General features: G+C 36.0%; 1 protein-coding gene across 4 annotated transcripts in view; it reads right to left on the bottom strand.

Annotated features, from left to right (window-relative positions):
• LOC145686136 (synaptotagmin 1-like) overlaps nt 1-27,741 on the bottom strand; it is a 473,180-nt gene that overhangs the window by 313,974 nt on the left and 131,465 nt on the right. Inside the window, exon 1 of one of the 4 annotated variants that reach the window (XM_081759122.1) lies at nt 24,283-24,473. The exons of the other annotated variants lie outside the window; for them this stretch is intronic. The gene's annotated coding sequence lies outside the window, so the exon portion shown is untranslated. Of the gene's footprint in view, nt 1-24,282; nt 24,474-27,741 lie in introns of those variants that run through there. 4 annotated transcript variants of the gene reach the window in all.

Raw genomic sequence — 27,741 nt, 5'->3', positions numbered from 1 at the left:
ACCACCAGTGGCGTATTTAGGATTTTGTTTCCGGGGGGGGGCTATGTACAACACGTGAATAAGCACTTACATTTTTCCTTTTGGATGCCGACAAATTTTAATGAAATTTTGCATATACGAAATTTATTTCGGGAGGGGACTTGAGTCTAATAGCCAGCCCCCTAAATACGCCACTGTGTACCGCCTATTAAGATGAAACAATATTGAATATGAAACAATATATATACTCATTAGGCTTTTTATTATGCTACTAGCGTCATGACAATGTATAGTTCACGAGATATACCCCAAACGTATGATTATCTTTTAAATAGCTTTAATTTTTGTTTATCTATAGCATAGTGTATACTAATTGATAGGTCACATCAAGCGGAGCAAAGGGACATGCTTTGGAGTGAAAGCGAATTTTTATGAAGTTAAAAGTGTGTATGTTATTCAGTGTCAACAAAAATTGATAGCTTTTATTCTTTCGGAACACTATTTACTTATGAACTATACTGGAAACGAATTATCCAAGATAGATGGTTGTCAAAAAGTATCGGAAAAACTTTCGTCCAGCAATGGGTCACCAATTACCAGGTATTAATAACGGTATGTATGTGTTCCAAATATAAATAATCCTCACCACTACACTCTTGTAAACCCAGTTTTCATTCTTGAAATCTGAGCATTTGAGATTAAGAAATAAACGCTTATACCTTGTTCTGAAAGATCATATGTTTAACCCTGTTGCTGTAAAAATTTCTAAATATAAACTAAAATGTACTGTTCCTGGGAACAACTATGTAAAATTACTATTACGTCTGGCTATAACAAACTGCTCTGCAAACTCGAAATATTTGAACAACCGGTTCTAGCGAATCGGGTGAATAGCTTCACTAATAATATTATATATATATATATATATATATATATACACATTATTAATTATCAGATTTTACAAGTGTTGTTTGTTTCTCCTTAGAAGTAACGTTCACACTACTTGGTAAATCGGTCAGATAGGAGCGGTCTTGTGCACTAAAAAACATTTGATACAGTATTTCAGTTTCTACCACTGATATTCTACAGTTAGTTCTAAGTACATATTATAATATAGCTTCGTGTGAGATACTTTAGATAAAAATTCACACAAAGTGCAAAATATGTCATTAAACACACACACACACATATATACATACATACATACATACATACATACATACAATGATGGTCCTATGTAATTAACATATCTATTACCGGAAGTCTGTTTCTATCATTTTCAACTGTTATGAAGATTTATCCCTTAGTTTTTTTGAACTGTTCCAGCTATTTTGCTCTTTTATGAGGCCACCTTTAAAAAAATTAAAAAAAAATTCATTTCACCACCACTGCTTGGCATTTTGTTAATGCCATATTTCCGCTTCCGATAATCCCTATCTCGACTTGGCATCGTCGGCACACGACATTCTACTTGCTAATCCTATAATTCTGCACGCGAGATGTTTGCAAGATTTCCATTACATTCAAAACAATCTTGTTTTTGCTTAAATGTTAATGCACGTAATATTTACTCCATTTATGTAGTGTCATACTAATTCAATGTTATGCGTGTACTACCGTACAGTATATTAAAACAAACAAAAGAATGATTTTGGTGCTAAATCATTTTTAGATTTGTGTTACTTTTGTGTTACTAGGTAAGATCATTACTCAGTAGCGTGCAATTAACCAAAAACTATGTTATTTATGAACATGTTGAAATAGACCTACAGATAGTATTAAAATAGTGGGAACACTTTAACAAAATGCAACTTAATCTAATTAATACAGGATTAGCATAAATTATTCATTCGTTTTGAAAAGGCTATATTTTTAAAAGTATTACACGTACACACATGAAAGATATATGAAAAGAACCACAAACTCACCTACAGTGGTGCCCCCCCCTTATGTCCATGACGCACCCCCCCCCAATTGTCTATCCGTAGGTGTTCTTCCATAAAAAAAAAACATTTTTCGATTAATTTTTACACCCTCTGAAACATATTTATATAGATTTTAACCCCCCCCAAATATTTCAATGACGCAGTTTGCGTCATAGCCCCCCTTTGTGGGCACCCCTACTCACCAAGTTTGTATTGTGTGACAGCACGAGTCCATTATCTTACCGATCAGGCGTGGCAGTGTGGCAGTACGATGTTACTCCCTGTCGAAAATGGAAAGAAAGCAAGAACAACGACGTCAGTATAGTCTGGATGTGTGTCGTGTCACCAAAAGAGCACATATTGGTGAATATTTGTAGAGGGGTATCTTTCATGTGTATACATGTAATACTTCTGAAAATATAGCCTTTTCAAAACTAATGTTAACCCTGTACTGTGTCAGATTACCTTTTGTCTGGTATAATTTCTATTCATTACGAAATTGAAGCACATAATTCGTGAACAGTTTTCAGAAAATTACCGAATCATTTTTCATGCACTGCAGCACTCAGATGAAAGAACAGATCTGCACTGCAGAAGATAATCAAATACGTTCAAGTCGAGGGATTGAGAGGGCCGGGGTTGACGCTGTAATTCAAACTGATATGTTGTCAAACTACACCTGAACAATTCTAACTGCACTACGTATTGACGTATTTTTCATCTTGGAAGACTGTTATAATGAGGGGAAAACATCTACACCAAAAGAATGCAACTGGTCACGTATTAAAAGAGTCATAATTTGTCCGTTTGAGTACTAATGGAATCAATAGAAGACCATGAAATTGCGATCCACTCCAACACAGAGGCGTAGCCATGTTTAATACTCGGAAGCATAAGTCTTTCCGAAAGTCCGCAACATATAAACTGGTTCTATTCTTGAAAGCAAGAAGTATTACTCATCGGGCCAAATTACTCTTTTATCACCATCGATTGTCCCATGTTTTGTGTCCTCGATATTCAACCTTTTCGCACGAGTTTTCGAAATTACAACCCAACCGCGGACGTTAAGATTATGCAGCTATCGTCGGCCTTTGATTGTAGAAACAAGTATTTTTAGATGCCCATTGAGTTTTGTCGTCTGTTGTGATGGTGCGTACCCTTTATGACAATAGTTCTCTTTAATGTTTGAGTCTCTCTACCATCTAAGCTTGGTTTGCGTGCACCTTTCCTCTTCTTTAATGTCTTGCTCTGAGTTCTGTATATCAATCATTATCATCTTGAATACATCTATGTCAGATGTATTGAAGATACACTGACATTGTTGAATGCAAACTTTCCAATTAACTGCGCACCCACAATTTGCTCTCTGAAAATTGGAAATGTCTCCCATTTTATAACGCCCTACCCACTGGGAATAATTCACAAATAGCTGCAGTTGTAGTGCACGGATATTCAGTGTTACTAATTCGCAAAGATTACCTGTTGCAGTATAGAGTTGTTGTATGTGGTTATCAAAAGACTTATGGACACGTTGGTGTATTTTATGACGGTCCACCTGTCCGGTTGTGTGAATATGAAGAATACGAGGTATTTGTCTTTTCAAAAGCCTTAAGAATCATCACACGAAAAAAAAAACTGTTTTGTGTTCAGTATTAGGAATACGAATAGTGGGTTCAATTTGGTTCAACTGTGAATACCGAACTGTATCTGAACGAAGTGTGGACATAGTTTTACAGCCAACTAATACAGTGCAAATAAACAACTGCTTTCTCCAAGATGATGATGTCGCATCCTACACCTTACTCAAGTAACTGTCACGGATTCATTGGATCTTACCATAAAAGTGAACGGTCACAATATGATTATAGTCAAAGTAAATTTTTGATTTGCCTTTGTGCGATTCTTGTTGCTGGGGTTATTTAAAGGGAAACATGTATGCTAACAATCTGCATACTCTGAATTAACTCAAAGAAATCATCATGAACACTATCCACAGCACCACAAAGAAAGAATTTTAGACAGTATTAGTTGACATGACATGCTCAGAAGTTCACTGAAATAAATGGGGAGCAGTTTCAACATTTCCAACATTTCTCATGCCATTTATCTTACCAAATACATATATTTATTGTAACAATAGTAATAATAAAGTAGTTTCAGTCTTGGCCTGCCTTTTCATAGCTCAATTGCGAACATGAAATAAAAGCAAGGATATGAATGCCGAAAGAACTATTTAAGTAGAAAGTCTACAGCGTGTGGATCTTTGTATAAAGAGTTAAGAAAAAAAAAACATTAAATATTTTGCATGGAGTATATACTATATGAGGAAGAAATCGGACGTTATGCAAACGTACTGATAAAACTGTTGGCTTTCGAAATGTGGGTGTGAAGAAGAATTATGAAAATTTGCTAGGTGGAATGGAAAACGAATGAGGAATTGTTAGAAATAGTAGGGGAGAAAAGAACAATTTTAGGTTTAAATGAAAAGAAAAACTGTTTGGGACAGTGACCAAGAAAAAAACTGTATCATGAGGAATGTGCTAGAAAGTATATTGTAAGAAAAGTAGAGAAAGGGCTAAAGAGGCTACAGTTAATGGACGGTATTAAAACAGAAAATTCTGCGCGAAGAAGAATAGGTTAGCTGAATATCATGGTGCATGGAAGTGTTTCTTAGTTTGCAGCAAGTGATCTGATGATAATAGCAGAATACCTTGATGATCATGGTCCTGTACTACACTTAAAAAAAAAAAAAGTCTTTACTCTCTTCTGCAACCATTAGTTTAAAGCTTTATTACGTAATAGTAATTGCTGAAGACTATATAATCAATTCGTTAATGTATTTTCACAGAAATGTACGTAAGTAATTCAATATTAGAAACGACAGTATACTTTCCTTAAGCTATTATGTTCTATAACGTAAACTCAAAATTGAATATGACATTGAAATAAAAATGACCAATTTGAGATTCACATAATGACAAAGAAACTGCATTTGATCACTGGTTGACATGCAATCCACTGTTAAGGTCAAGGTCTCTAATAGCATCATACTTTATACACAAACTTTAAAAATGTGTTTCTATACGTAAAATTATGGGAACCAGAAAACTTATTAAATTATTATTATTATTTATTATTAAATACAGGATCATGCAGTCAAACAACAATATTTTTCGAGGTAGTAAATATTTACCTCAATAACGAAACATAATGCCATGTCCTTAAAAAGAAAAAAAAATCTTGATTGATGTTCAATGGCATGTTAGAAAGACTGGTGTTCACTGGTATGGAAACATTACATTTCCTTCACAAATTTCCTGGTATGCATTTCCATTCGGAGGAATAATATTCGAGAGTCGATCTATCAACGTGGTTTCTCAACGTTCTTTTAACAATTCTTCTATCGTACATTTTTTTTTTTCTTAAATATTCAGCAAGCTACATGAACAATCAACCCCATTGTGTATGAAAATATTTTATCAATATGCTAATTTTAACATTCGCTAAAACTGGCGATTAGCGATTTTCTCTTTTACTCACCTAGCAATAGTATTTATGTCTTATATATTGCATAATAGAGTCCATTGTGTTCTACAGAGTAAACAAATTACAATGGAATTTTGCAGAGGCTCTGAAAGATTATTCCAGGAATGCTAAATATTCATTGTGCTACTAAGGACATTGTTAAGCCATCAAGATAGCAAAAACACTAATAAAAGAAAAAAATAACGTCCCATGGTTATGCCCTTTAGGCTAAAGGAGATAGGCGATTAATGAAAATTTAATAATGTATGAAAGAATTGGTGGAATGAGAACATGAGAGGAAACGAGGGAATGTCGAGAAAACCAACGGACCTTATGTCCACCACAAGTTTACCATGACCTTCGATCGAACCAGGGACCCTTCACACCAGAGGTAAGCGCTCTACCACTTAGGTAGAGGTGAGCCACAGTGCCAACCAATAAGAAGCGTTTCGTATAATAATAAGGTATCACTTAGCACTTTGGATCTTTAACCTACATAGGCCTATTCAACTTTTCTCCACAAATCCACATTTTCTAAATAATTGCACTCATTTGTATATAATTTTAGACAAATTCGAAATGAAAATAAGCAATTTCAATTAAATTAAGAGGAAGTTTATACTTGTACACACGGGAAAGAAAGTATTTGACAGTTCACAAATTTTCATTTGCTAATAACTCGGGAACAAATGAATTTATTTGGATCTTTTTGTTGCTATCCTTAGAATACTTATAACTTCATAAAATACCAAAATCGGTACTCTAATAGATTAATTTGTTGTTGAGCTATTAGGAAAAGGAATTTTGTCAACTGAAGAATACTTTCTTTCGTGACTATACGGTAACGGTACATCAGTGCCATCGCAATACCCTTTTAGAGGAGGAAGAAACTAATTTGAAGTATTTCCCTTAATTTATATTAACAACAGTTGAATAACAAAATCATATATTTTTTAAAATGTGTAGGGCTATGAATTTCTGACTTATTAAAAAAGTGAAGAAATCGTTTTACTGGTGGGGGGGATGTATAACATGCCAGAAAAGATTTAGCAGGTTATTTAAGCTGTATGTCCCGTTCTTTATAGTCCCGTTGTTGTCAAACAAGCATTTTCTATTCATATGTATTTTTTCTATTTACACCTGGTTTAAACATAAATAAACAAACTATGGTTTTCGCCAACCTTAGTTTCCAGTTCAGCAAGTTGTTCGAACGGAACGTGAGACGCAAAATGACATGGATAATGGGTACATTGTTACGCGAGGGAACCTAGAACAATTCGAATCCGTTTCCCAATAATGCTACATTGTTGGCATGGTGAGAGCCCAAGGGAACAGCTTGGTGAACTGGTAATGCTCTAGCTTAAACTGATGGAGTGATCGCAAAACATATTACTTTAATTAGAAAACAACCTGTTTCCAACAACTTTCCTTTCTTTCCATCTTTTCGTAACTTTTACTCATTATGGAGTTGCCTTGTGCTCTTATTTTGATACACCCTGTATAATATTAAATATTATACTTCTATCGTTTAAAATTGTGAATATAAATTGTTCTAATTCTAGTTATTTGACTGTTGGCCAATAGCTATTAACAATGAAACTGTAGTTGGTACGAGCTCGGTTAGTAGTTGGGAGCTCGTACGCTTCATCAACGCCCTCAATCTAGATGGCGTCGGCTTTACTCTAGATTCAATTCCCAACCTATAACACAAAATCGTGGAATGTTGAAATGGAATATTTAAACTCCACTAATTAAGTTAGTTTTATCTGTAAGACAATGAGACATTTACGTTCTTTTATTTTTTAGTTCAATGTTCATCGTATCAGCCTGTACAAACATCATCTGCGATTTATCTTTATTTTAATCTCATCAATATAGTAAGTTTAAAGGCTATATGATTGTTATTCCAGTAGTTAGCAATACGATGACAGAGGAACAAGATTTCTTGTAGTTAATGTCAGGAACGAAAGAATACGTTTCGTATCTGTGTTCGCCGTTCTGCAACGAGTAACATCTAGGCGCCAACTGGAACGTGATATTAAAACCACGAGTGTTGCAGTCACATTGACTGATATACGCTTACAAGTATGAGCATGTGTGATAATTATCAACATATTGGGTTCGCTGCAACCTCAACTGCAAGCTAAACTGCAGCATTTCTTGATGTCTGGACCAGCAGCTCTAGATTTTCTCGACAAGAGGAACGGATTCTATCTAGATTTCGCGTTGTATATCCACATTTAATACATGAATTTCTACTTCATAGCGAAGATCCACCATTGTATTCAGCCTTAGTGCTAGATAAAGTATTCTATATCATCTTATGGAATGTCCTCATTATGCTCAGCTTCGAGTTGACTTCGCCCTACCAGCAGACTTATCAACATTGCTCGGAGATGACCACCGAACGTTCTTGAAAGATTTTGTTTCTTCGCCACCTCCATATCCTACCCGCATTGTGATTGGCCTATAAGTGTTTATAATTAATTTCTCTCCTCCTCCTGTGTGTTCTTCCTCTGTCTATTGTCACTAAACACTTTTGTCATTTCTGGTTCAATTGAAATCCCGACAAGTATTTGATTTATTTTATCTTCTATTTTAAATTGGACTTTCTTCTCCATTGCCGCGCAGCCCCGGCAAAAGAAGATTAACATTCTATGTGTAACTAATTTTACTCTCGTGCATCTTTCACTGTGTTGCATGTTTTCTATTTTACATTTTCTTTCATAGCAGAGTTGCTACTGAATTTAGACATTGATGGGTGCAAACAGAGCTTTGTAGTATAAATCACTCACTCCCGATCCCTTGCTCCTACTCAACTGAAGCGTTTGTACTGGCATTAGCTTAAATTATAATGCAAATTACTTCTTTATACTTGCAATGTGTGTGGTTTTCACATAATTGTAGGGTTTGATATTCTTCAACTTTACAAAGAGATGGTTCCTAATTGGACTCGTATATTACATATACATATAGGATGGGCCAAAAGTTACGAAGGGGTTATAACTATGAATAACTTTTTATTTATCATTAGTTTCAATTGATATTTCATTGACTTAAAGAGCAAAGATGAGAGATTGTTTACACTTTTGCGTGGAATATAATTTCAAGTACCGGTAAGTGTCCGCTATCATGAGTCTCACAGATACTGACCGTGTGTTGGCCACAGAAAACTATGATTTCCTTCACAAATTGGTGATGAGGACGAAACGCATTTTTCACTTAATGTCTTTGTTAACAGACAAAATCAATGGTTGTGGGACAGTGAAAACCCACACGCCATGCATGAACACGAACTGCATTCTATGCAGTGCACTATGTGGTATGGCATGACATCAGGAAGGATTACTGGGTCATCATCTTTGAACATGATTGAGCCAATTGTAATAACTGTGAATGGTATGCCTAAGGTGTGGTTTCAACATGATGGGGAAGCAGCACAAACGCAACTGGGTTTCCGAGGACTACTTTCGGAAATCACATAATCTCGAGAAACACTGACAAACTGACCCTCCCGTTCGCCTGACCTCACCCCACTTGATTATTTTCTTTGGAGCTTACTGAAGGACGAGTGTATGTGAACAAATCACAAACAATACAACAGTTCAAGAACAATATTCGTGCATGAATACGGGCCAGAAGTGTTGATCTCTGTCATGAATCATGTGCTGCACAGGGCCCGTATATGTGAGACCCATAATGGCAGACACTTGACATTGTATTCCACACAAATGTAAACAATCTCCCATCCTTGAGCTTTAAGTCTGTGAAATATCAATGGAAACTAACTATAAATTAAAAAAAAAAAGTTATTCACAGTTATAATCCTTTCGTGACTTTTGACCCACCCTGTATACATATATATCACCTATGTGTGTATTTGTAGATATGTTTACGTACAACTGCGACAAAAATGCACCGATTTTTTTTTTTTTTGAAAGTGTGTGCTTCACTCGTGATATCTCACATATTTCATCAGGAGCTGTTGATACTCATTGGAGCTAGTTCATCAAACTCCTCAGCGATTGATGCATGTTCACGTGTAATTCCGTAACACATACAAAATTAAAATAATAATAATAATAATAATAATAATAATAATAATAATAATAATAATAATAATAATAATAATAATAATAATTTTACGGAACTTTCGTAGTCCACCCCATTTTATAAGTAGTTAATATTCTACCTTTAGTTTATGAACCTACCTAAACGACTGTGGTAACTAAAAATAGAAAAATAAAGGTACGAATGTACAGGGTGTTAATGAACTATACACACACACACTTTAAGAGGTGATTTCTTGCAACAAAATAAGAAAAAGAAAATTCATATGGGCCTGTGGGGAAGAGTGCGCAGTTTGAACTAATGCTATCCAAAAGCGTGGGAAAATACACCGCAACACGCCTTATTTTGAACACGAGGAGCTATGGAGTGGTGGTCCATATCCTTTTAAAATGGGGGGCCGCGGTGGCTCAGTGGTAGAGCGTTCACCTCTGGTGCTTGGGGTCCCGGGTTCGATCCCAGCCCCCGCCAAGTGAACTTTGTGGTGGACAAACACCGTGTGCGTGGGTTTTCTCGGGGTTCTCCCGTTTCCTCCCACTTTCTTCATTCCACCATTTAATTCATTACTCATCATCACCGTCTCCTTTAGCCTAACCGGCATAATCGTGGGACGTAAAACTCAAAGATTTCATTTCATTTTTCCTTTTAAAATGGCCATATAGGGAAGTAAAAAGGACAGAGTGTGGTGAGAGTACATTACCTTCATGAGTGCCTAAGTCAAGACGGTGTGGAGCCTTTACCTACATACACAGACCTAACCTCCAGTTTGCCACTTTATCCAGTGTAAAACAGGATTGAAGTCCATTTTATCCAGTATACACCTAAGCGTCAAGGGAGGCTATAGCCCCTATAGCCCCCCTTGGATCCGCCCCTATTTATATATGTATGTTTGAATACGCAACGGCACCGACTTTCTAAAATTTATGTGGATGCATATCAAGGGCAGGAAGTGTTAGTCTACCTAGGTATATGTTTTCAGGGAAGTCTCGATATTTGATTGATTTAGTTTTAGTTAAGATCTTTTATGAACATTATCATAAAGGGCTGTGCTGTGATGAAGTAAAATATACCGGTACTATAAAGGTAAGTTGGGGCTGCCCTAGCTCTGTCGGTAATATGGCTGACTTAAGCGCATGAGAAACCGGTTCATACCCGAGTCCAAACTAAAAATCTTGTGGGTGCCAGAGCGTCGGAGCACCCACGTAATCGGCGCGCATGTGTATACGTGAATAAAATTAATGAGCAATCGGTAGAACGAGAAAGAAAATATAACATAGAAAATCAACATGTATCACTGAACACTTTGCAAACAATTAGATCGAGGCTCTTCAGATGGGTGTGATACGTTGCTCGTATGAGATATGCTTTAGCGTGGGAGACCCGGGTTCGATTCCTGGCGGGAGCTCATCTGGTTGATTTCACGTTAATCAGTAGGTCCCGTCTCATATAGCCTCGTTGCTAAAAGGACGTTAAACTCAAAATCTACTCAACTCGTATGAGATATGCACAAAGTGAATGAACTGTTCAAGTGGCGGCTTTTGAGAGAAACCACATCAGCAAAACTTTAAATTTTATTGCTACAAGCAAAGGAAAAAAGTCAACTTAATGCTTCTGAAGCAGTATGAAGCATTCCCCCCCCCCCTTTAGTCTGTAGCTACGTAATTTAAATTTTTACCTATTTGGCTTCCCTTACTGGCCACTGTTGAAAACTGCAACACACTGATTTTTATACAGATCGAGAAGCAAAAGGAATATGATGCACGACCTAAGAAAAGTGGGTTGATAAAATCAAAGTGGATTAGTTTAACACAAAAGAACTCAATGATTTGATTTTGTTTTCTGTACCATTAAATCTATCATTGTTTTCTTAAACCATAGTTAACTATAGTAGATATATGCTACCCGTTTAAATTCTCTAAGTTTATAATATGATAGATTCAAAGTGCAGCTACTGCAATAAGTTTCATGGTTGGACAACTGCACTTTTTTTAACCTCAAAGAATGTTTTTAAAGTCTTAGAGTAGTGTTCGAGTTAAAATAAAACTGTTCTTCTGCCCAAAATATCTCTCAAAAATGCATATACAAAAAGCTAAAAGAAAAAGAGAGGGGGATTTAGATTTCTGGGCTTTCGGCATCTAAGGCAATTTAGTCCTTCACGTTTTGAAGGATGACGTCCCTCGGCGAGCACACAATCCGGGGAAAGGGAAGGAAGGAAGCGGCCTGGGACCTATAAGTTAGGTACCACTCCGGAATTTGCTTAATGTGAATGAGGAAAACCCAGGAAAATCTCATTTAGGGTGACTGAATGCCATCACCGGGAATCGAACCCGGGACCGCTCGCACCGAAGGCAAGAGCGTTAGCGACTACGCTACGCGAGGCCACTGAAAGAAAAAAATTGGTCTACGTTTGTATTCTCTAAGCTCTGCAACTGCATTCAATAACATTGCGCATATCATAGGAAGCTTTCTATTTGTTACCATGAGAAAGCACCTACCTATCAATAAGTGGTTGCAGTCACACAACAGTTACGAAGTCCTCCATTTAGCAGCGCTTGACTTAACTTTTCACTTTCGAGCGACGATTTGAAAGCAAAGAAAGTATGGTGGTCGTTAAAAAAAAAAAAAAAAAAAAAATCAAATTCGAGATACACGTGCTCGCATATACCTTTTATAATATTGAAAGCATTGCATTCACAGGCAACGATCTGATAGATTCACTGAAAATTTAACCCGGAATTCAAGTAAAAACCCAACGTCCCGAAGTTTTTTTTTTTTTTTTTTTTTTTTTTTTTTTGTCGGTGGATCATTTTGCTTATTATAGCTCTTTCTTTTTTTCTCTTTTAAGGCTGTGTCCAACACTCGGAATGCGTTGGGATTTCTCTATATAATAACATGGCATATTTCTTTCCAAAATATTATGAAAACTATTTATTTTATACATTTCAAAATTCGTCCAAATGTTTGTTAGTATTAATATTACATGTTCACTTTTACTTTTACTTGCTAGGGTAATATTAGAGGGCGCTAATTAAAAATTAATTTTCTTCCATTTAAAAGCTGTTTAATATATGGCCCTACATTTTGCAACAACGCAGAACAGCAGATAGGAGTCTAACCAGGTAGGTTTCTTTCATTCTCTGCCCCCCGCTAGGTCACGTGCGCGAGCTTTGGGTTGCCCCGGAGATAAAGAAACCGATGGAATGCAGATTGACAGCAGAAAAGAGCAAAGTCTGTTTTCTCCCTCTTCATAAATCTTAAACGTAAACATCTCCGCGAATAGTTACAAGCAGAGGCATATTGGAGCTAACGACGTATGAACGCTTTAAAAAATCTGTCTTTGTTGCTTTCAAGTGAGGGAAGTGTTCATCTTATAAAAGTAGTTTCGTAACTAGCTTATTTGTCGTATCAACTGGCAAACGTTTACATAGAGATCGAAAAGGATTTACCCTGTTGTGATGTATAGTGAATTGCAAAATATGTGTGTGTAAGAAGAAAACGACCGAGAACTGCTTTTCGATATATCATATCGTTTATGCTCTATGCGAATCAATATTTAAACCTGAAATAGTAGTAAGTTTCTACCAATTCCGGGTTTCGATAAAAAGAGATAGGAATAGAGATGACATATTTTCTAGAGACGTTGAATCAATTCCCTAAACCCACTTTTTGCTAGCTATTATAGTTTTTGATTTATGGCTCGTAAGTGGTCGATCTCTATCACTTCCGATTTATATTGAAGATTGACGGAAGAGATTAAACCTATTCTTAGGACGCTAAATCGATTCCGGAAAATCCTTCTCGATATCTCTTGCCGCTTTTGGTGATACATGTTAACAGACAGATGGACATAGGCGTTCTATTAGACTTCCGATACTTATGCATAGAATAGTTTGGAAATTCGATAAATCCAGGTAGAAGAAATAGTATTCATCAAATCTATTTTCGTGCAGATTAAGAATATGGGAATTCCAAGGATTCTTTTACATTAGTTATTATGCCCTATAGAATAATGGGAACCGCAGTGGCTCAGTGGTAGAGTGCTCACCTCTGGTGTGTGTGTGTGTGTGTGTGTATGTGTGCTCCCCGGTTCGATCCCAGATCGCACCAAGTGGGCTTTGTGGTGGATAAACATCATGTTCGTGGGTTTTCTGGGAATTCTCATTTTCTCCCACTTTCTTCATTTCACCATTTCATTCATTCTCATCATCACCGTATCCTTTAGCATAAACATGGGACATAAAACACAAAGATTTTTATTTCATTTCTAAATAATAACCTAATACATTCTACAGTGTTCTGTTCTTGGCTAATGCGCCAATAATAGCATACAGATTGATTAAACGCTTGCAGATTGATATACCATAAAATCGATTATTCATGCCAAAAAAGTTTGCACCAATATCTGCCAGACAAGCAAGAATCTATCTATTTCGTTCAAATAGTGTTCCCCATGAAACGAGACGAGAAGTAAGGTTTTCTAGTCTCGTCTAGTTTCCTAAATTTAATGGGTCTCATCTTGTCCCGATTTTCGACGACTTCTTTCGCTCTTGTCTCGAAATTTTATTGTTTTGTTTTGGTAATTTATGTTTTAAAAAATTATGCCCTAATTTTTCTTAATTTCATCTGGAAATTATCACAACCGTTCCGTGTCAGGATTGGTCCACGAATAATGTGATATAATAACATTTAAACCATACTTGTTATTTGACTAAATTGTGTAACGACTTGAATATTTTAAACGTAGATAAATACTCTTTATTGCTTTCGTACCAATGGGCACCATCATTTTATCAATGTGTAGTTTTTTTATTTTATTTATTTATTTATTTTTACGTATGAATCATGTAACACAGTGTTTGAGATCAAAATTTAGGTGAATTAGTGCTGCCCATGGGACTCGAGAAATTTCTAGTCTTGAAAACGAAACGATAATTTTTGTGTTTCTTGCCTTGTCTCCAATTTAGAAAGGTGCTTCTCGTGTGGTTTTTGAGATTATAATCAAGACGAGATGAGAAATTTCTGGTCTCATGGATAATACTACATTCAGAATAGGATGAACTGGTGGACTTGCGCGGGGGCGCGTCTGTAGGAAGCAGATGCGTTACCAACGGTGGGTACGCGCGTAAACTAGAAGTTTATCCAATCATTATGTGAAATGAAAATAAAAAATATACGTTTCGAATTGCTAAAATTTAAATACATCACGAATATCGACCAATATCCAGTTTTTGTTTTTCTTACGCTATAGTGAAATATTTTCCAGTATAAACTGCCAAAGCGCTTGTAGAAATGTACTTATAATATCGATTCAAAAGTTTTCATAATTAGTGGCGCATTTAGGATCTTGTTTCAGAGGGGAAGGCTTGAGAACCAGTATGAAACATTTGTGTTGTACGTGTAATGTGAAAAAAAAAAAATAATAATGAAATTATTTCGAGGAGGGCTTGAGCCCGATAGCCTCCTAAATGCGCCACTAACCAAAACATATTTGTTATAATTATTAGTGCATAAATGTAGAACACCCTTCATTATATTACTAAACACTTATGTTCATTGCATTATTCACATAGAATATCATGGTGATGGAGCAAATTTGTGCTGTATACAAATTACGTAAGTTACACGTTATCCAGGTTTTCGGCAGGCGAGATTGTAGACCGCGAGATTTTGGTTGAGATGTTTCACACGCAAAATCATCATCAGATCAAGTATTAACTCTGTTGTGATGGATGGTCAACTACAAAATAGAAGTAGGCCTATGCATGAATGTGGATATATGGACTAATATAGGTTTCTGTGGATATATTTTTATTAATTCAGTGCGATTTTTGATCATTCCAATTTGCTACAAGGTTCATGTATCGGCCAAATTTGATGAAGAATTTGATAATATTCTTCAGCTGAAAATAATTCCAGTTTGCGCATTGCGTTTGTTCTTTAAATGAATCAGGAAAGTAGAAGTGATACACGTTGCCAGATATTTTTCCTAAAATTATGAAGTGTTATGAACTACATAGGGGAAACAAAGATAAACATTTCTTTGTTCAAAAGTGACGTAATTGTCGATTCCTAGGATGTAACGTAACTTTGATAAGGAAACAGTCAAAATATAGTATATATATATAAAACACACACACACACATTATATATCAAGTGAAAAATATTTCATTTGCTTATCCTTAGAATACCAATATTGGATCCAAATGATCTAGACCAGAGTTTCCCAACCGGTGTGCCGCGGCATACTGCTGTGCCGCGAATTGGTCGCCGGTGTGCCGCAAGGAAATCGAAACAAAAAGATTAAATGTATAGCAACCAAATCGCAAGACAGGAAAAATGTATATTTGTATTTCACATTAATTTGAACCTGTCGGTGAGGAATGACCGAGGTTCAGCACTTGCAGCAATACATGGCATCATTCTGGATTTCTCTCCGTAGAGAATATCCAGCTATTTCTACAAAGGCTGTGGAAAGTTCTAATTCCATTTTCAACATCCTGCTTAAATAAAGCAGGATTTTCTGCAATGAACACAATCAAGTGTAAGAACAGGTCACAATTATTAACTCTGCAACACAATATGAGGGTGTGTTTATCAACTATCCATGCACAATTTAAGAAGATTATGAAAGAACATCAAGCTCAAGTTGCACAATTCTGAATCGTGCACCAACGTGTTTTACTTACTTTTCAAAAATTGTAACCTTCCTACATTATTATTAAACAATTGTAACCTTCAATAGATATTACTGAAAAATTATTACATTATTAATATTATTGAACAATTCAAATTTTCATATAATTAAAAATTGTAACGTATATTAACCATGTTAATAAATTATAACTTTCATACTGTTGTTGCAGACTGTTTCGTAATTTGAAATTTTAAAATATTCAATCCTTTCGACAAAGCAAACATGTATACAAGTTATCTACATTTGTGTTTTGAAAGTACAAGAGATTTGTTCGTTATTTAGTGATGTTCCTTCTTAGTGAAAGGCTGGACACAGTTTTCGAAAAAGAAAATATATTTTTAATAACCTGAATCCTATATTTCACTGAAATTGGTTTCTGTTTTTAAATTAGAACGAAAAATAAGCATAATGATTTAACCCGAAGGAAAATCAGTAATCCAGCTTTCTTCTCTGTGAGAAGGAGATCAGTAATCACTGAAAAGAAAATATAACGGTACTTTATATTTACAAATAATAATAATTATATTTATGAGTGTGCCGCGAGAATTCAAGTTACACCCGTAGTGTGCCGCAAGTTGAAAAAGGTTGGGAAACGCTGATCTAGACCCTCAGATATGTTGTAATATATATTTATTTTTATTTTGTATAGGCCTATTACTGTTAAGCACACGCATGAAATGCCATGATTTGCTCTTTCATCTTCCCAGATATTTCTTTTCAAGTTTTATTTTTCAAAGTTACATTCCTTATTTTGGAAATCAAAATATTGATGAAAATGCTTTTAGTTTTGCGTTTCCTCTGACGCGTCTCCTTTCTTCACCGAGCAAGAATCAAGATTTAGGATCAAAAATGGTTGAAATAGGAAAATAGGGAAAGCGCACCCTGTTTGACAAGAAGTGTAGTTGTTACAAAATACAACTAAAAAGATGTGTAGATAGATATGATTGTGTCATTTCTGACAGCAGCCAGTCTTGCCTCCCGCAACCTTTTGTTCTGCCGACCATATGATCAGATTGTCAACTAACATAACTTTGAAGATATGCATTTTCCGTATTTTTTTAGATAAATGATCTTATCTCATTTCGTAACTTGTTTCCCTCCCCTACCAATTTTTTGAAGATCAGTGAGGAACGATGGTGTGCAGGATCAGGTGTCTGCATCTCCACGAACAGGAAAAGAAACCCTGCTCATGTGCTTTCCAACGCTGTCATATTTCCTTGTAAAAAGCAATATTAATGAACTATAAGAGCGAGATTAAATATAATAAAAAAAGTTAACATGTAGTATTGGGGTAGGTTAACATCTGGAGAAATTTTGAACTGCATAAGACAAATAGTTTTCATAATACTTTAGAAAGAAGTTCACCATGTTATTATATAGGGATTGATGATCTCAGCTGAAAACCAATATAACTAATCACAAGCTTCACTGTGAATTGCTCATCTTAACAAGCAAATTTTAGCCCAATATGTTGCAACATTTAATCAATAATTAAGATAAATGAATTCATGATGTATCGGATTTTGGTAAATCTGCTAAATCCTTGGATATTGGATTTGCGTAAATCTACAAGTAGTGAATAACACGCACTAAAGTCTGACGCTTTTTTTTTGAATTTGTGACTAAGTAAAAAGAAGCTTCGAATTGGCAACAAGAAACAGACAAATGACAAGTTAACTTATTTACATTTGGTGGAGTTTACGACATATTTTCCGTTAAGATAAAGAGGAATTCAGTTTGCCGTTGATTTTATGACGTCATGGGTTTAATATAGCAAGGAAACAAGGTCTGTTTTTTTTTTTTTTTTTTTTTTTTAATGAAATCTTTAGTTTTGCTGTGACACTCCATGGTTATGTCATAGGTTAAAGCATATTCATGATTACTCAAGGGAATTATTATAATAAAAGAATGAGGCACTATACTGTACGTAGCTATAATGAAAGAAAACGGACGAAACCCACAATACGATATTGTTTACCTTAAACTCGAGAGGCCTAAAATGGAATCGGTGATTCTCCAAAGTAACCGCTTTACCACTTTAAGTTACGGTTTCCTATTAAGGACACTTTCCTCTGATCTAAGTGCTTACCGCGCACGTCTTTGATGAACGGGGTCCTGAGTTCGATTTCCGGTGTGAAAGCCTTGAAATTTGAACACATTACGATGCTTTGCATTCCATCTTTAAACTGTGAGAGCACGTGTCATATGGCCTCGGTGATGAAAAGGGACGTTGCCAATCTTAAGGAAAGGATACTCTATCGGAGATGATAAGAAACAAAAATATGTGCGTACCCTACGTGAATTTAGACAATCGTTTGTTTATAATTAGATAGGGAAGCACTTTAAAACTCTTATCTAACTTTAACAGAATTTAATTAGATTTAGTTAAGATTTATTTATTTATTTATTTTTGTTAGGGTGATTTTGTCATTTCGGAACGAAATCTAAACCTATACTAATCTCAAAACAACCGTGACAAAGGCTAATCAATTGTCCAAACTTAATTTTGAATGTGTAATTCTTTGATAGGAAACACCATCAACATTAGTTTTAATAGTATAATGTTGCCTACGTGACGATAAAATCTTATTTCTAATCTCGTCTTGTAAATTATGAAAGAAGTCTTGTTGTCTTTATTCCTCAAGAATTCTTTGTAGTCTTCTTTGTACAGTAAAGTTATGTACAAAATTCATGCCCTGATATTTTCCTAATTTTATCTAAAAATTTATCAGAATCTTTTACGAGGTCCGCAAGAGGGTGTGCTATAAGAATACCTAAACCGTACAAAGCATGAAATAGGAAAATGTCCGTATTTGACAGTTTTTGGAGCTGGCCGAAAATTTCCGAGTCAGGAATCGCTAAAATTTCGGGCGAAATTAATTGTCTTTCATCATGTAACTTATATTTTAGTTACTATTAATATAGGGCTATAGTAAGTTATGTTTTTAAGAAGTGTCTCATTTTTTTTTTTTTTTTCATTCCAGGGTTCTTAGGGTTAGATTTAATATACGTTATGTAATTGCATTATTTATTGTCTTTGTGTTAAAGAAAAAAATATAAAACATGTTAAATTCCAATAGTGTTTTAAGTATTATAGTAAACATTAAAGTGCTAACCAATAAAGATGATTTTTTAGGTAAGAAATTTCAAAATATTTGTTTTGTGTTTGGACACCGTATCTTGAAGAGGTCATCATTTTAAGGCTTGTCCGCATTTTGGATCAAAAATTTATGGCAATCCTAGCTAAATAGCGGGTATTGGACCCAGTGTTTCTTCCAAGCATGTTTTCCTGGTAGGAACAAGCCTTCTGGTACAGCCGGATTTCTAAATTAATAGGCTGAGTAGGCTGCAGCCTAGAGCGGCAGATTTTAAAGGGGTGGCAATTTTTTAACATTTTATTGAAGCGAGAAATTTCGTAAATCAAAATCTGTGTACTTATTTATTCTCTTGAGACTGAAAAATATTAAGCATCAAACTAATAATATTTTGAGCTACAAAAATAACAAGTTGCCTGTATATTTCTTTTATTGAGTATCAAAATATTACTAAACAACAGAAGTGAATATTTACTCCACAAACTACTTTATTTTTATGTTGTTTAAATGGAAAAAAATATACGAGGTAAGTGTTGTTTCGTCTGCTATATCCTTGAGCCACCTAGAGAAAACCTCTCTACTCTAGTTAAATTTAAGTACTTATCTTTTTTAAGTTATTTTCTCGTAAAAATATGTTACGAAACACACTTCTGACGGTTTAAATGCCGCAAAAATCAGTTTTGGAGTAATATTTTCAAGATTTTCCGGGTGGGGAGACAAAACCCCAGTAGCAGTGGTGTAAATAGATCCTAACCTACAGGCAACAAAACTCGAAATCCAACTCTGGTCCCTGCAGTTGGTCAACTGCTTACCCCGCAACTCAAAGGTACGGAAAATTAAATTGTAATCATATGTTGCTCTTGTGTATGGTGCAGTGACGACGCCAGCTTTAAGTTCTTAGGGGGGCAAAGGAGGGGCAGATACATTTTTTGGGGGGGCGGTTATTTGCCATACCAGAAATGACATATTTATTACGTTTGACTTATTACATTGTGTATTTCGTTGCTGTTTTTATATTAGACCTATATGATTATAAATTAAAGTTATTTCAAGTAAAATTTGTTACTACAAATAAGTAACGTCTGCACATGAAATATTTTTCAATGAAACTTTTGAAGCCTAAACATAAAATTCGCGTATGCTACAAGTAACACATTCGTCTAGTAACTATATGCTACGTCTCTCTCTCTCTCTCTCTCTCTCTCTCTCTCTATATATATATATATATATATATATATATATATATATATATATATAGAGAGAGAGAGAGAGAGAGAGAGAGAGAGAGAATTTACGAGGAGCTGCTGAAAATATCGTAGTCGAATCTAGAAGGGGTGTAGGTACTAGGTAGAAAAATGAAACCGTAGTTTAGAAAAACATATCTCTGTATGTACAAATACAAATTTTCATATTAATAATGAAATTCTTATTGTTTCTCAGGCCTCTGAAGTGATTATGTGTCCCCAAACAGATAATTTCACAAACATCCAGATCCTAACTGTTATAACACTTTTGTTTCACCAAGGAAAGTCACCGAAGTAAATTAATTAGGAAATCAGTGAAACACCACGGAACTCTCCTCCGTTATATACAGTGGTGAAGATGTAAGTGGCTTAGTATAAACGTGGCGGTTTCTCAACAAATTATGCTTTACATTCAGGATGATTAAAAGCGATGACTCTTCCCGAAGACATGGATGCAATTTGTGACATTATTATTGAAAATTACAGGATTTCAGCCAGTGGTGGATATAGCCCGGGGCTGGAGGGCCTAGGCCACCCCAGTTTTTAAGTGACAAAAATAATTTAATCTATTATTTATATAGTTTTTAAAGTGTATAGTAAACTCACATATACTTATTATAGTCTAAGGTCTGGCTGCACCCCGCTTTCTCAGTTCTGGGCTTTTCTTTGGAACTCGTCTGTAGCATAACTCAGAATGGCTTGGGTATGCGCAAAGTTTACGGCATAATGGGCTCCCAAAATATCTATCACTAGAATAAAAGAGTAACGGCATTAAGAGAAGTCTTCTTCCAATTTGACCCTAATGCTGATCAATTTCGCTCACGAATAGTAACCATAGACGAAATATGGTTGCGCCATCATGATCCTGAAACGAAACAACGGTCAATGGAGTAGTAGCACTCATTTCTCCATCGCCCCAAGAAGTTCAAGACACAGAAGTAGGTTGAGAAACTGTTTGCAACATTCTTCTGGGATAACTATGGAGTCGTACTCATAGACTACCTCCGCAACGGTCAGATATTTAATCCAGAATCTCTACATTACTTACAAAACTGAAAGAAATATTCAAAGTTCAACGCCGCGGAAAATGAAAAGAAAGGAATTATGCTCCTTCAAGAGAATACATATGTCCATCAAGCCCCTGCGAACACAACTGGCATTGCATAATCTAGGGTTTCAATGTCTAGATCACCATTCTTATTCCGCAGATTTAGCTCCGTCTATCTATTACGTGTACTTATTTCCCAAACTTAAATAGCACTTGAAAGGACTCCATTTTAGATCTGATAGAGGTAGTGCTACGAACAGTGGTGCAAGGAAATCTTCAGATTTTTTAACTTTTCTGCAAAAACTGGAGCACTGTACAAGGTAGTATATTGACTCTCGGGGAAAGCTTAGAAGAAGTAAAACTTCACCATTCCACGTGCACTCCTTCTGGGTTGGGCTACGAATTTTTCAACAGTTCCTAGTCAATACGGTAGACGTCACGTCAGTACTTTGTAACAAAATAAGTAATGGAGCACTAGTATATACCAATTACTAACGAAAGATCAGCACTCTGACAATACATTTTATTGGGAATCAGTTTAATTCCATAAATTTATTATTATCATTCGCACAAAGGGAAAAGACAACTCTTTTTATCCCCTTCAAAAAAATAAACCCTGGTAGTTGCAAACTAAGCTGTTATAAGCACATCCTCTGAATATTGAAAGCCGAGAATAATGTTTTAGGAAAAAGAAGTTTTAAATAAAACAAAATATGAAACTGAAAACTTCAAACCTGGATAAATACAAGCAAAAAATGAAATCTTTGAGTTTTACGTCCCACGGTTATGCCGGTTAGGCTAAAGGAGACGGTGATGATGAGTAATGAATGAAATGGTGGAATGAAGAAAGTGGGAAAAAAACAGGAAAACCTCAAGGAAACCTACGCGCAAGGTGTTTGTCCACCACAAAGTTCACTTGACGGGGGTTGGGATCGAACCCGGGACCCCAAGCACCAAATACAAACAAGTTACGTAAATGGTTTTACCTATCTTTTGTTTCCAATCGAAGTTGATCCAATGAGAAGAAAACAAGTCGACCAAATCTACTATTGTTCGCTAGGCACAATAATTAAAAATCATAAGAAAGAAGTATAACTAAAATTTACCTCTAAAGATGCTAAATTAGAAAACAGAAATATGCGTGCATACCCAGACGCTCAAAGAAGAGAGACTGAGGACTAATCTGTCACATAGTAAATGCATGGAAAGTAGACTACAATTTGACAACGAGATTGGTTATGATACTCATATAAAACACTATATGTAGAATGTTTAAAGATTGTAGGAGTCTGGGGGGGCAGTCTAGGTGGCAGTCAGGGGGGCTGAAGTAGCTACTAGGGGGGCGCTCGCCCCCCTTGCCCCCCCTCTGGCGTCGTCACTGGTATGGTGCATTCTTTAGCCATTAGCATCCCTCCCTCAGGACAAAATTTTCTAGAAGCACGATTGGAGCTTAGTATTACTAAGTAAACTAAGGCAGCTTTTGTCTTTAGGAGAAGAGGAAATGTGATAGAACTTAAGAGGACAGATGTGATATAAACACCTTTGTAATAGCCACCATTTTTAATAAAAAAAAAAAATAGCACACACCCCAATTTTGTTCTACAAGAGTGCCAAATCCACCCTTGATCCATGAGTCATGGACAATCACACCTGACGTGCTCTGAACAAACTTGCTTCTGAATTTACTAAAATAGTTCTATCATTAATAATCCTCCCTTATCCACAATCTAATCCAATCATCTTAAAACATTTGTCACTATATAATTTATGCCATTATATACAAGTTTTAAGTTTCCTCTTAGTCTCAACTAATGTTTTCAGCACTACCCTTCCTCATATCCCTAGTTTCTGGAACAGATTTGCTTTAAAGGAGGAAAAAGAGGAGCACTTATGGTGTCAAAAGTAATGTACTTGGTTATATTATCTATTCATATACTACACAGGTATCCTGTGTATTTTCTTTTGAACACATGAAGCTTCGTAAACCCTAGAACCCCCACCGTTAACTAGGATTATCTGTTGCTTATATTCTTCTTGGAGGGCGGGGGAGAGGCGTAGGACTGTTTCAAGTATGTTCTCATACAGCCATAGACCTCAGCTTAATGTGGGATCCGAACCATATAACTCTCCACCGCGAATCGAAACCGAATTCTCTACGCCAAAAGCGTGAATGCTAACCCTTAGCCGCAAGGAGCCCTTTGACGTTGATTGTATTATGTCATACTATTATGAAAAGTCAAGAACAAAAGACCTTGTATGGTCGGTGTACGGGACGCAAATCAATTTCACAATTCCTAATCGTAGAACTAGTCTCAATGTTACGCAACAAACGAGAAAAATATATTGTTTAGCATATAGAGTTCCCAAATTCAAACTCACCTTTATCACTTTCTTTCTTTTTTCTTGTAAACAGAACAAGTTTCTGTAGCTTTAAAAACACACACACACATGGAAATGAGACTAATAGCAATTATGAATTTATCAACTACCGCCAGGAAATGTCAGGTCAATGACATTATTTATTAATTATAGTAGCACAATACACCTACGCATATAAACACAAAACCATGTTTGAACACTAAACACATGTTGATGAGCACAATAGACACACCGATCACAATAGTAACAAATGTCACTCGCGTAGAATATAGATGTTTCAATATTAAAACAAAACATACAGGAAAAAAAGAATAGGAACAACTACCTTGCAGCTGTCGAATCGATTATAAATTGTCTTCGGGCCGCAGGTGAACACTGGTTTGATTGAAGGCCAGGAACGAACAAAACAGCTGTTCTGATGGAGGAGGTGGTGTTTGCCGACTGATGTTTAAAAAAAAAACGTGTTCGCGGCTTTCGGAGGAGCCCTTGCTGTGGTTGCTCGCTCGATGCAAACTGATGACAATCAACTGACGTAAGCGAGGACTGCCCGCCCGCCAGCCAGCCTGAGTGCGTTTCGCTCGCTCCTTCGTGTGTAGAAGGGAAAGAAGAGTTTTGGCTGACAGAACTTCCAGCAGCGTTCCGCCACCTTCACTCACACATATGCGAGAGAATGACCTAGCTTTTTGCAAGGACACAGGCCCTAGCAATACATACAGGACTCAGTGCATTACACAGCCCAGCCAGCACGGAAAGGAATCCCGAAGGAAGTGAAGCTTATTAATAATACGACCTCCTGTTGTAATCAATCTTGTTCTTCCTACCACAACATTGTTGAATTAACCGTGTTTCGATTCCTTCCTTGAGAACTCTTACCAATCTCAAGGACGTTGTTAAACATAGTGCGTAAGGAATCTTCCTTCACTATTAGTTAAAGATTTACAGCTAATGTTTATTTTTTAATGTATGCACACTTTTCCTCATTTCTGGCTCCGAGATTGTTATTAGGGATGGCCAAAAATTCTCGGATCCGGATATCCCGGATCCAGTGAGATCCGGATCCGGATCTTGCCGGATCTCGGATCCAAATCTCAGATCCGGATCTCGGATCTGGATCCGAAATTCGAATCTCAGATCTTGATTCGTATCCAAACCTACATCTGAAATTGTGATGATAAAATTGAATATCTAAAATTCGTTAAAACTTTTTTCGGATTCACTGATATACAGGGTAGTAGGTTGCTGTGCTTTTAAATGTTTCCATAACGTGTTGTGCGACCTTTGTTCTTTATTTTATTTTAACCTTGCAATATTTACATGTTGCACTTTCTGTCCAAGTCTCTTTAGTAAAATGTTTCCAAGTTTGATTTCTTCCCATTTCCGAGTATAGTGAACTGTCTGAAAACTGATGTAAATGGTAACAAATTCTTCTGTTTAGCTCCTCTTCGAAACTTAATGTTAGATTCACATTGAAAATATTTATTTTATTCTTAGAAAATAAACTTTCTTCTTTTCTCATATACAAATGAAATATCTTTTAAGGCCCTTCTAATCGCAGGAATAGTAGACAAAACAAACTCTTTATTAATAGTAGTTTCTGACTCACTAGAGTCCAACCACCAACAAATGTAATAATGAACATCTTTCACTTCGAAGGTATATACAACAAAACATATAGACTAGTTGGCGTGGAACAACAGTAGATTTTTGAACATACACACGAGAATTTCAGGAGAGCGATATGGTTGTGTTCGTTGTATGACTTTATTATCTAACTTATGGCTTGCCCTTCTGAGGCCAGGAGTTTGTTGAAGGAATAAATATAAAATAGATTTCTGTTATTTTTTCTTCACCCTCCAAGTTTCTTTAATCATACATTGCAGGACGTAACCAAAACATATCCATGCATCGTATCATTGAAGCGTTTTGTGTTTTGTAGATTAAAGTGTTCAAAAATATTTAACATATTCCCATTTGTTCAAGTGATCTCAGGTTCAATTCTCGGTGGGAACATGCATGAGGAAATTGAAAGCTGAAACAATATGAAAATAGTATATAAAAGTCAGGGAATTGATTAAAACTTTAGCTATCTATTGGGACTGTAAGGCTGTAGTTAAATTAACCCACACGTTTCGTGAAGATATATTACGTCGTTATTGTTTATTTACTATAAGCTACCAGATACATCCTCAGAGGCCACTTTACCCTGTAGTAAGCAACAGATGAAAACATTGGAAAAGGAATGGAAAGAAGGTCTCCAGAACCTTAGATCAAGGTACTAACCTAGCATTTGCCCAGTAGAAGTGAGGAACAACCCTGGAAAATCCTCAGTCAGGATGGCTGGTCTCCGAATTCGAACCCGGTATTATCCAATTGCGAAGCAAGAATCCTAACAAGTAGCCTGAGCTCGCTCCGTATTATTATTATTATTATTATTATTTAATTAACGTAATGTTTTAAAATTAGTGCAAATTAAACCGTACTTTCTTTATTGCTGATGTCATAGTTAATAAGCCTACATGCGACATCAGTCCCCATCAAGAAAGAACACTAGAACTGGAATTCAGGAAGCGGGGATGAAGAGATTAATGAGGATGAGGAAACTATGTACGACGCAAAAACTGAGTATTTATGACTTCGTCACAGATATATTCACTTAGCCCTATATACGTCAATTAATATTTCTCTGATACAGTGCACTCTTACTTTCTATAGTGGCAGGAAAATGGCCCGCTTTTGTAAACGAACACACTAAGCACGTGCGTATAAGCGCAATGTCCGTGCAAAGAAACATAGGTAAAACTAGAAAAAAAAAAAAATAGGGAAAACGAGGGGAAAATAATAAACCGCCCTTCAACTTAAAAAAAAAATAAAAATAACTAAACTTAGAGCTATGAAAGACGCGAGGCGAATTTTATTGAAAATATTATTTTTCCTTAGTGATTAGTTGTGCTAACTATGAACATGAATTAAAAAGAAAACAAGTACCTAGCTCTCAGTTTCGCAAACTAGTTGAAAAGAAACTATTGGATAAAATTTAATAATAAAGAAGGCTTTTATGATAATTAAAACAAAGTAAATTCTTGGCACGACAGTCCTTTGGCTCCTACCAGCGGGCTTACGTTGAAAGTGGGGATGTGTAGTCAACGCATCGACACCCGAAGTCCCTAATGACGGCTTTCTAGACTGGAGTCCGCTACCTCTTCCTTAAGATAACTCCCCAGTTGTCCTCACGATGCTGGGTCAACTTCGAAATTGAGTGCCTCTCCGGAAATTGAACCCATGACCACGGGCACCGAAGGTACACTCTTCGTCTTCTATAGACGAAAAGCTATAGTTACCTACATTATCTAATACAGAAACAAGTTCTGATTCTCTAATAGCTGCTGATGGTGATAGTCAAGGTTCACCGAAGCATGATCCCAAACCCAAACTGAGATATTGATGTCACTGGAACGCCTGAAAAGTCATTGTGGGTAAGTGAATTGCCCACTTGTCAGGATGAAGGGCGATGGTGATCTGAAATGCGGGGCTGTCAGAGGTACTACTTATGATAATTGGATTTATAATATTCTATGTTGTCATAAACCCTCTTCAAGAACAAAACTGTTAATCTTAGCTTTGAAAATGTTACATAAGGAGTTTTATTGCTATCATTAGGTTGCATTAGAAATTATCGGATTTATTTTAACGCTTAACTTTTACATCTCTTCTGATTTACGAATATTTAAATCTGTCAATTAGTGATATTTTAAATCATTTCGAACCAACTTTATATATGGTTAGT

The sequence above is a fragment of the Thermobia domestica genome, chromosome 5, assembly GCF_964235325.1.
Source record: "Thermobia domestica chromosome 5, izTheDome1.hap1.1, whole genome shotgun sequence".
Classification (NCBI taxonomy): Eukaryota; Metazoa; Arthropoda; class Insecta; order Zygentoma; family Lepismatidae; genus Thermobia; species Thermobia domestica.
Note: the sequence above shows the minus strand (reverse complement) of the source record. Positions and strands in the feature narration are given on the sequence as shown.